Here is a 12364-nt window from a genome sequence, read left to right on the forward strand (position 1 = left end):
ATGTATCCCTTGCCACCCAACGTGCTCTAGAAGGTGTAAGTCAACTACCCTGGCCAGCAAGATCTCCGGATCTGTCCCCCATTGAGCATGTTTGGGACTGGATGAAGCGTCGTCTCACGCGGTCTGCACGTCCAGCACGAACGCTGGTCCAACTGAGGCGCCAGGTGGAAATGGCATGGCAAGCCGTTCCACAGGACTACATCCAGCATCTCTACGATCGTCTCCATGGGAGAATAGCAGCCTGCATTGCTGCGAAAGGTGGATATACACCGTACTAGTGCCGACATTGTGCATGCTCTGTTGCCTGTTTCTATGTGCCTGTGGTTCTGTCAGTGTGATCATGTGATGTATCTGACCCCAGGAATGTGTCAATAAAGTTTCCCCTTCCTGGTACAATGAATTCACGGTGTTCTTATTTCAATTTCCAGGAGTGTAATTAACTTTGTACGGAACCCTCAGAGTGCGTGGCTAACTCTTGGTTCAAATGGCTCTGAGCACTATGTGACTTAACATCTGAGGTCATCAGTCCCCTCGAAATTAGAACTACTTAAACGTAAGTAACCTGAGGACATCACACACATCCATGCCCGAGGCAGGATTCGAACCTGCGACCGTAGCAGTCACGAGGTTGTGGATTGAAGCGCCTAGAACCGCTCCGTCACCGCGGTCGGCGATAACTGGTGCTTCGCAATTTTTTTTTATGTTACTAGCCAGACAATCTAGCAAAACTACTGAAAATGTCGTTGTATAAAGCATTAGTATCTGTCCTGATGATACCTGCCTGAAGCCTGTTTTGCTACGTTGTGTACTTCGTAGTTGGTAGGTACCGTATTTAAAGTGGTCGCTTTAGTATGGTTGGTAACGAATAAAACGCTTTCCAGTTTTGTAAGGAACTGAACCTCGCTGTTTTCACAATTCCCTCTTACATGAAGCTCATATAAGTTACACCTGCCACAGCCTAAACTCATATCACGGTAGTACTCAGTGCGGCCTGCAACCCACTTGAAACAGCAGCACTGTTGTTGTTGTGGTTATTATCGTTGCGGTTTTGGTGGTGGCTGGTTTGATGCTGCTCTCCAGTCGTGTCAGTCATGTGCAAACCTCTTCACAACTATATACTACAGTACCCGATATCTATTTGAAGTTGCTTACTGTTGTCGGGCCTCGACAGTCCTCCAATTCTCCCTTACACACACATACATACACACACACACACTCTCTCTCTCTCTCTCTCTCTCTCTCTCTCTCTCTCTCTCTTTGATGCCTCAGGGTGTATCGCACAATCAGTCACTTGTTCTAGTCTGCTATACATTTTCGTTGTTGCTGCGATACACATGTGTTATTGCGAGACGTACTCGATTTGTTTCTAACATATGAGCGTAGTTTCGTTTCCGTTGCTTAAGAGGGGTAGGACGTCAAACGAACCGACTTGTAGCAGGAGAGGAACCAGAGGACATTTAAATTTCCACTGTCCACTCTTTTACTAATAAATTCATAAAGTTTTGTCAGCATGACCAAGAGGGATTCATTATTCACTCTCATAGCAGTGGAAGTTCAAAAATATAACAAAATAAATTTTCTTACGTGTGAAATTTCATCATTTTTGCACTTACTATTGGCTGCATTTGTTGCTATGGATATACTTCTGTTCATAAAACTATTCGATGAATTTTGCATAGCATACAAACGCTACTTACAAGTGTCCGAAACTCTAGAATTTTCCAAATCTATTAAGCACTCTGGTAAAAATTGAGATAATTAATTATAAAATGTGGGTTTTTTTCTAAAAAAAATGGCTCTGAGCACTATGGGACTTAACATCTGAGGTCATCAGTCCCCTAGAACTTAGAACTACCTAAACCTAACTAACCTAAGGACATCACACACATCTATGCCCGAGGCACGATTGGAACCTGCTACAGTAGCAGCAGCGCGGTTCCGGACTGAAGCGCCTAGAACCGCTCGGACACGGCTGCCCGCTTTTTTCTAAACATTAGTTTAAACTGTAACAGCTCATTCATTTTTCCATAAATTAAGTTCTAGAGTTTCATACACCTGTAAGTATGGTTTGTATCTTGCGTAAAATTCTCTTACTTATGAAGAAAAGTGTACCTATAATAACAAATGCAACTAATAGTAAGTGAAAAAATGTAGAAATTTCATATGTAAAAGAAATTAATTTTGTTTTGTTTTTGAACTTCCATTGCTATGAGTGTGAATTCTGACTCCTTCCTTTTCATGCTGACAAAGTATTATGAATTTATTTGTAAATGTATAGACAGTGGAAATTAAAATGTCCTGTGGTGCCTCTCCTGCTCCAGGTCGGACCGTTTGACGACCTATCCTCTTGAAATGAAATTAGTAATCGGTGGCAGACTTTTCAGACACACTGTACATGACACTGCAACACGTGGTGGACTAGTGTAATTTCCAGCCGTTTCAGTCGTTTAGTAACGCGTGTGGTGCGCTCCTGTCTGTAGACTACTGGCGCATTTCATTCACGTGGGCGCTGTATTCATCTTTTTTTAAAATTCTCCCAGCTGCCAGGGACTTGTAATCAGGGCCAAGCGAGTAGAGGCCCGTTTCATTCGAGTGCGAATATGCTCTTCTAAACGGAAATGATGCCGCCATTGAAGCCCAGTTATTCTCTCATTCTGCCGCAGGCCGAACAAGAAAGGAAAAGGAGAAAAAGAGCTTGCACGTGCCTGTCACGTGGTGTGAGTGGCGGCGTCGACCGCGCCAGGTCTGCGTCGCTCCTTTGTCCGCCGCCCGGCGCGCCGCGGCGCGCTGCCTAATGTCTTTAACTGATGAAAGCGGGGGCGGAGCGGCCAGAGAGGCGGAAGGCCCGTGTTAGCGGCTCCTCTCAGCGCCAATTTACGTCGCCGGCTGCCGGGTTGGCCGCGATGTGCAGGCGGCGGCGGTGGCTGGGCGAGGGCGGGGGCGGAGGAGGCGGAGGGTGGACAGGTGATTCGCCGCTCCCCGCGGAAACAGCATCCATTCCTGCCCCCTCGCCCCAAAGCCCCTCCCTCGACAAAGCATTCAGAGCGTGCTACGCGGCTTGCACATGCACTGAGGGGCTTCGCCGACCTCTGTTAGGAATCGGCCGAGTACGTGGAACAACACACAAGTCACTTTGCACGATAAAGGAACCCGTCAGAGCTGTTACACGGTGTTGGGATACAGCCACGTATACACTCCGCAAACTACTGACAGCAACTACGATTACTGGTACTACAAGTAATGTTAAGAAGGGTCTTAAAATATTTTTCCTTTGCAAGCGTGACGGGATACAAAATGCAGAGTATCTGATGTGGCGATCGCTGTGTTATTCAGTGGTTTGGTATTTAACTAATTTGTAAATGAAAATGATAATTATACTTTAGTTAAAGTTCAGTCTTGTTCACAACACTTATGTCTCTATAACATAGGTGACCGGTTTCGGTTATATTTATATAACCATCTTCAGACCCATTGCTACAAAGTCAACTTCAGTTGACTTCGTAGCAGCTGAGCAGAGCTCCGCCTACCATTCTCCAAGGAAGCCATGGGTCTGAACATGGTTATATAAATATAACTGAAACTGTCACCTATGTTATAGAGACATAAGTGTTGTGATCAAGACTGAACTTTAGTTAAAATATAATAGTCTATTGATCACTGTATTCCAATAATGTTTACGAAAATGATAATGCTATTTCATTACAGTGAGTCATTACAAAATAATTTTTTCCCTCCGCTAAAGATTTGGTCAAGTTGCTAAATAAACCCAAGTTAACGCTGTGTTAAAGTGTTATCTGTAAGTTGTGTAAGTGTCACTAAATCACAGTTCGTACAACAGATACTATACAAGTATTGATTATGATGGAAACAGTTATCTTCAGCAAAACGTACATTAAAACCACCGAATATCAGCCGATCACAACACTGACATATGTTACCAGAAACAATATTCTTGGCAACTTGTGCGTAATTAATTTCGGCTCCATACATCAGCAAGAAAGGTTTGTTATGTGGACCGTGCTATGAGCACTGTTTTTAAAGAACCAATCTGATTCGAATTATTTTCATTAAAATGAGTTCGGGACCACCGGTGCACATTCATTTTTACACATTTTTATTACCTTCGTCATTTATGTCTGCAGAGTAGCGTAATTTGAATTCGCAGCTGAGATAATTGTTAAGATGGCGGCAGACAATTGACATAGACTTTCTATTGTTAGAGCAAATTTCTTGCTAACAGGATAAGTATTTGAATTAATGTCGATAAAACTTTACTTTTATATTGTGCACTATTTAGACTAATTTTCATCAAGCAAACCTTTGATACTTCCGTAAGAAACACAGTTAAAAATGCGATACAAATCGCTATCATCAATGGTTGCGCTCCTTGCAGCGGAAAGAAATAGTTAACACAGATAATGCGTATTGGGAGAAGAATTAAAGTTACAAATAATTATTCACATATACTTACGATAATAAAGAACTCTATTCTTAAGTAATAATTAACAAATAATTACAATTTCTTAACAGAACTCAGTTTGATATGCGTCTTGTGTTCGCAACCTACAAAAGGCAACCAAAAAAAGGTAAAAACAAAGGAAGACGAACGCAGATCATAAAATTAATTTACAATTACATTGTCTTTCTATGATACACATCGATATGTCCAATTACATCATAAAATATTATATAAATAATTAATATTTATCATCGTTTTGTTTTATTTCACTGTTTTTCTACAGGTCGGTTAGGTGATGTTTATGACTGTTAGAGGCATAATTTCCTCTTGTCGCACTGCTGCTAAAATTTATGTCGTGGATGTTACACTGAGTACTCAACATCAGTTATTCAGTGGTGAGGACGAAGATATAGAGCGCAAATGTAAAACATTCAAAAGCACCACTTCATGTGCCTTATACAAGTATCTTCCGAGCAATGTCTCAAGTGCTGGGGAATACCTACAGTGGTCTAACAGCCGTATTAGAACATTGCTACGTAAACAAAGAGAACTTCATCATACATTCAGGAGAAGTCGAAATCTACTGAAAAACAGCTAAACGAAGCGAAAATGAGCATAAGGGGAGTAATGTGACACGTACTCAGTCACCTCGAAAGTGAAATTTTGTCAACCGATCCGACTAAAAGCATGAAGAGGTTTTGTTCGTATGTAAAATCAAAAATTGGGTCAAAATCATTTACTTATTCACTCAGTGACTATACAGGCGCCGAATTGGAGGATAACAGAGAGAAGGCGGAAATATTGGATTCGATCATCCGAAACTGTTTCAGCGTTGAAGGTCGTAACACACACCTTCCTTTCAATCATCACACGAACATCGAAGTGGCATTTACTGAGATAACCGATCGCGGAATAGAAAATTAACTACAATCGCTTAGTAATGGTAGGGCATCAGGACCAAAATAGATACCTATAAGATTCTACACAGATTATGCGGAAGAAGTTGGTCCCCTTCTATCAGCAATTTTTTGTCGGTCGTTGGAGGCACGAAAGTACCCACTGACGAAAAAACGTGAAGGTCATTCCCGTCTTCAGGAAGGACGGATGCCTATAATTATAGCCCTATATCGTTGATATCACTCTGGTGAATTATGGAACACGTTTTATGCTAAAAAATTATGAAGTTTTTTGAGAACCAAAAATCTCCTCTACACAATCAACATGGAGTCCGCAAACAGAGATCTTCCAAAAATCAGCTCGCTCAGTTCTTCCATGAAATCCATAGCGCTATAGAAGAAGACGCTTAGGTTAATGCCACGTTCCTTGACTTCAGGAAGGCATTTGATACCGTCCCACACAGACGTTTAGTGAAAAAATACAAGCTTATGGAGTATCGGATCAGATTTACGACCTGATTCAAGAATTCTTTGTAAACTCAACACCTCGCTCCTAACGGAACCTCATAGAGAGATATAAAGGTAATTTGTGAAATACCCCAAGGAAGTGTGATATGACTGTTACTGTTTATAGTGTATGTACGACGGCTATCCACAAAGTACATTACATTTTCATTTGTGTCCGTTAGGGGCGGGGCTAGCGCGGCCATCTTGGTGTCATGGCGTTCCGCCGCTCAGCCGGCATCCTGCCGTGCTAGTGAGAGGTTCGTGCTTTACTCCGTTGAGTTACTGTGACAGTTTGAAATGTCATCGTTAATTGAAAATGCCGCGAAGTGTGAAGTGCGTGCTGTAATAAGGTTTCTGACCGCAAAAAAAGTGTACACCGATAGAAATCTATCGGCAGCTTTGTGAAGTGCATGGGGACAACATAATCACTGAAGGTGGAGTGCGTCAATGGGTCATAAAATTTAAAAATGGCCGAACTAACGTTCACGACGAAGAGCGAAGTGGAAGACCCAGCGTAGTGACTGCCGAACTTGTCGAAAAAGTCGATGCCGCGGTCCGTGAAAACCGTAATTTCACAATAACGGAACTCTCTATGAGTTTTCCACAAATTTCACGAAGTTTGTTGCACGAAATCATTACCGAAAAGCTTGGTTACCACAAGTTTTGTGCAAGATGGATACCAAAGATCTTGACAGAGATTCACAAAAATCAGCGAATGGCTGCAGCGTTAACGTTTTCGGACGCTTACGATGCTGAAAAAACTTCTGAGGCAGACGCTAGAAAAGGGGCATGTGGATTTACTGTCGAAATCTCGAGAGAGTACTTCCCGTGAGGAGTTGGCCGACATACTACTTTCCCCCAAATACATCTCAAGAAATGACTGCGCCGAAAATTTTTTCGAGACGTTAGTGCTAATATTCGTTATTCCCACGTGCCATTCGTCAGTGGGACAGGGAAGAGGTGACCAATCAGTGATACGTTAAGTTCTCTACGAAGACACATTCTGTACATTCACACAACAGAGTTTCGCGAGTAGTACGTCTTTCTTCAAGGCTTTCCATTTACCTTAATGACTTTCCTTGTCTCTTGACCACACTTTTATTATTTCCAGAAACACTTTAGACGTTGTGACATTCTGTCATTTTCAAAGAATGTAAAATACAACACAAAACTGATATCAGAAAATACGAAAATATCTTATATGTCACCATTGATAAGAGACATAGTATAAATATAGGATATGGCTTTCTACCTTACTATTGGCATGTCAGTCATATAAAATTATTCATTAGATGCACTGTATCTCGTCGAAATTCTCAATCACGCGACAAGAGTATACTTATACCAAGGAGCAAATTAGAAGCCACGTGGATTGAACCGCTAGGGGGCCCTGGATACGTGGTACACGCTGAATCTTTTTGTTCACAACTACTTTTTCATCTTTAAATCGTACAAAATAATTTCGTCAGTACAGAATTCATGTATAAAAAGTGGTTCAAATGGCTCTGAGCACTATGGGACTCAACTGCTGTGCTCATTAGTCCCTTAGAACGTAGAACTACTTAAACCTAACTAACCTAAGGACATCACACACATCCATGCCCGAGGCAGGATTCGAACCTGCGACCGTAGCAGTCGCACGGTTCCGGACTGCGCGCCTAGAACCGCGAGACCACCGCGGCCGGCAATTCATGTATATTTCGGCCACTCAAAATACCTGTTACACATTGTTTCGTAAAGAAACACATTTTTGTAAAATATTGCAAATTGATATCCATGACTTGAGTACTGATGAAATTGTTGTATACGATGGAACAATGAAAATTTAGTTGTAAACAAACAAATGCAGCGTGTACCATTAGTCCAGCGCAGCCTAGCTGCTTGGTTCACTTGGATTCCAATTTGTCCCCTGGTAGCAATTTGCACCTGTCTCGTGATTGGGTATACTGACGATATACACTGTATCTAATGGTATGTAATGAAAAATTTTATTTCGCTGACGTAACACTGGTAATCTAGAACATCATATTCTACTCATTATACCACGCCTTTTATCAATGGTGAAATGTAACATTTTCATATCTTCTGATACCAGTTTTGTGTTGTATTTTATAGCCTTTGAAAATGGCGGAACGTCGTAGCGCGTGAGGTGGTTTTGGACATAATAAAGGTGTTGTCAAGACAAAAAACGTTATTAAAGTGCGTAGAAATGGCCGCTTCGTCTCACAGAGTTTTTATGCGGGATACAGCTTTCCATTTAAGTTCACAGAGGACTGTCGATGAGTCTTCGTTTTGGCTATACCGACCTGTTACGGACGTAACAGCTCATCTCTGATATTTTCGATATCTGTGGTCATGCCTACTTGATAAGTGTTCGAGAATTGAAGCAAAATTCTTGATCTGTCGCACTAGCGTCTTGCAAGTGATTTGCTTTACAGATACATTTCCTTTACATTTATACTTTCCCAGAACCAACATTCGCCTTTCATGGTAGCGATATAGGTGATCGTCCTGTTCTATTACACCAAAATACGCTCTAAGAATAGAAAAAACGAGCTCCACGAGAGAATTATTCGAATAGGACGGAAATCGGTAGAAGTGCTGTACATGTAGAGACAAACAGATGATTACGATTTCAGAAGAACTGGATGATTTATTCAGGAATTGAGCAAACCAATAACACGTTGATTCACTTAAGTTGCTTACGCGAGCTTTTATTCAGGTTGGCATTCATTGAAAGAGTTGTTGGATTCCTCCTAAGGAATATCGTGCCGTATTCTATCCAACTGGCAAGTTAGATCATCAAAATATCGAGATTTGGAGAGGCCTGCCCATAATACTTCAAACGTTCTCAGTGAGTGAGAGATGCAGCGAACTTGCTGTCCAAGATAGGAAAACAATAAGACAAGCAACATAAACTCTCACCTTGTGCGAGAGGATATTATGTTGCGGAAATATAAGCTCAGGGTGGCTTGCCGTTGGGAGCAACAAAGTGGGGCGTAAAAAAAAATCCTCGATGTATCCCCGTGCTGTAGGAATTCCACGGATGACAACCAAAGGGGGGTCTGCTATGGAAAGAAATGACACCTCAGACCACCACACTTGGTTGTCGAACCACATGGCGGGCGTCTGTCTCCTCACTTGTGTTCTGCTTGGCATCTCATTGACTGGAGTAGAATTGTCTTCAGTGAAGAGCTCCGAAGACCAGCAAAGATGCGTCTGGAGATATCCCGGACAGCCGCAAGGTACCAATCACCATAGAGCCCGACCAATAGGAGTGATGGTCTGGGTAGCCATTTCCTTTCATAGTAGAAGCCATTTAGTTGTCATCCGCGGCGGTCTTACAGCACAGTGATACGTCGTCAGTATTCTACTCCCCATTTTGTTGTCCTTCATGGCAAGTCATCCTGGGCTTGTATATCAGCAAGATAATGCTATTCCGCACGCTGCGAGAGGTTCTACTGCTTGTCTTTGTGCTTGCCAAATCCTACCTTGGCGAGCAATTAAGAGGGCCCTCCCACGAGCTCGGGATTTTGACCATGTAACGCTACAATTAGACACAATTTTCACGATACCCCTCAGGAGGACATCCAACAACTCTATGAATCAATGCCTAGCCGAATAACTGCTATTATAAAGGCCAGAAGTAGTCAACGCGGTTTTGACTTGCTCAATTTGAGAATCTGTTTGACTTGAATAAATCACCTCATTTCTCTGAAATTGTATTCATTTGTTTGTCTGTAAGTGTACACTATATCTACCGATTTCTGTCCCATTCGGATAATTCCTTCGTAGATGTTTGTGTCTTAAAGTGCACTTATACGATTTAATGGAATCATGTTCACCACTAATCCTCTAACAAGATGCTATTTGTTTTTCTCGTTGTTGTAGACTTTACCTAACATTTACCTACATTCAGACAGAGCTGGCATTCATTGCAACTGAAATTTTTTTCAGATCTCTCGGCAAGTCCTTGCGATTCGCCAAATGTAGTACTTTGCTCTACGCAAGAGTATCATTAGCGAACAAATTCATAGTGTTGCTGATCTACTCTGAAAAATCATTTATCTACACCGAGAACATTGGAGATCCTTTAACGCTTGAGTACCTGTAGTGTTATTTCAGTTTCTGCGGAATACTCGCTGTCGTATATAATTCACTAGTAATAGACGGCTACTGCCGAAGCTTAGTGCCTGAAGCTCGTGCCTATATTATTAAACACTGAGTTACTTATGAGAGTCTGGAGGCTTTCGTGGCCGTGGTCACTAAAGATAGTAGCAATAGGGGACACCGAAACATCCTGAAGATGATCCCAGCAGAGGGGTCGAAACGTCGATCATTTTAGAAGAAAAAAAAATGACGCGGCCTAACAACCCAGAACATTTTATCTTTACTAAATTATTTTGTTACATATCTGCAGTTAACCTATTTTACTAGTATTCAAAATCCATTATGGCAATAGGATCTGCTAAACTAGTAAGTGGGGTACGTGTAATCGTTACAGCTACTTAATTCTCACAGCAGTAATATTCCACGAGAAAAGCGTAAAAAATCAGGTCAACATTTATTTAATATTTTTCTTGAACATTCAATCGCCTGAGGAGTTTTGTTGAGTTGACTGTTCCGTAATTTTTCTGCGAAGATCCTACTCCACTTGGTCCTTGTTTGTATTATAAATGTGTTAGGAAGTCTTTATTAAGACTTAATTTTTCCTGTTGTCAGTAAGGAATTTTAAGGAAGTGAAATGTCAATGATCAATATTAAAGACAAGCGGAAAATAGTTCTTTCAAAAGATGTGTCACGTCTTTGACGGATAATTTGGCAGAAAGAAGGGCTATACTAATAGGATATGAGAAATGGAGAAATGGAACCATATGGCATTTGGAAATGGCGTAATGTGTGGGGGAAGGGTTGCGGAGGGAAGGGATAAAAATTGTAATACGAGACGAAGACTGGACTACAGTAACCAGATAAAAATTCATGTAGTTTTCAGCAGTTCTGAAAAGATGAAAAAATGGGGCGGCTTGTACAGCACACATTAGGGTCTAGGTTTGTTGTAAACTAAAGACATTAACAAGAACAAGAACAAGGAACAAAAAGATCGTTAATCTCCGTTCAGATAACTTCACAAACATAATTTTTGATTTCAGTAAATTGACAGGCACGCAAGAGTGTTAAAATGTACTGTCCTTTGTTCCCTTCTTCACATGGCCACGTTAATAACATCGTAAATAAGTTATGAGTTTCCACTTTTACTTCAAGGGATACTTTTCGTGATATACTTGAATTTATTATATCTAGAGCCGAAAAGTTGCATGTTGCTAAGCTTTACGGTTATATTACATTAGGCATCATTGTTCGCACAGTAATTTCTCTTTTTCATGTGCTATTACTCGTACAAGCTCCAAAATGTAAATAACCTTTAGCATGTGTTTCAGGTCTTTTGATTAGTTAATCAGTTCATTAATGTAAAATGAGATATTATGCAAATATAAATGAACAGTTAATTTTCATAAATAATGTATTTTGCACAATTTTCAATTCTGCAGTTAATCTTCCTCAAGTGCAGTACATTAATGCAAGTATCTCTTTACATCATCTGTATGGGTGACAATAGTTAATTATTTTCTGTTATCAAAAAGAGGACTCCACTAAAGCCACACTGAACCGAAATTCGGTAAGACATAGAACTTTCAGAATATCTTCGATCTTTATTTTCTAGTGATATGTCTAAGCTTTTAGAAAAGCTAAGATGTTATTAATAGACTACAGCGATAAATTTTTCATATTGTATCATAATAAATCGCATGAAGCTTACCACAAGTTTTGTTCAATTGCACCAAATTAAAATTAATACCAGTTCTTTACAAATTCTTCATAGTGTGTTTTTGTAACACCTTGTTCCATCTGAATATTCAGTAACGTGAGACTGCCAGAGAAAACAAATGTTTTTTGAATGGTACTAGTCCGAAAATGTGAATGGAGCATAGATTCAAATGAATCTTTTGATAAGTTACTTGTAGAGCACACTTTCGACTATAACAATACCGAAAACGATGGAATGTTAGACATCTAACTTTCCCTTTGAGCGTAGCTCATCGCTACCTTCGTATGGACTGACTGATGGTGCACATACAAGTTCAAAAGTTTTACTTACAAGGGCGTCGGAATAAATACAAAAAGCAGCATTAAAGCTACGATCGAAGAACTATACTGGCACTATACTGGTACAGTGAACGGTAATATTCCATTATTATCTAGTCTTGGGCAGGTGCTTTGTTTACTGTAGTGAAAATGATTGCTTATTTTAGTTGTTGTAAGCTGCATAGACGATACAAAAAACATTTTCTCATATCTTGAAAAAAAGTTCTAATTACCGTTCAAACAATCTCGAGTACAATCTGGTGAATTTGCTATTAACGATACGTGATTTGGAACTAACTAATGTTTGCACTATTTAAATGCAATTTATCTGTTCTCCATTCTAGCATCGTCAGTTAGA

This window comes from Schistocerca nitens, chromosome 7 (genome assembly GCF_023898315.1).
Source record: "Schistocerca nitens isolate TAMUIC-IGC-003100 chromosome 7, iqSchNite1.1, whole genome shotgun sequence".
Classification (NCBI taxonomy): domain Eukaryota; kingdom Metazoa; phylum Arthropoda; class Insecta; order Orthoptera; family Acrididae; genus Schistocerca; species Schistocerca nitens.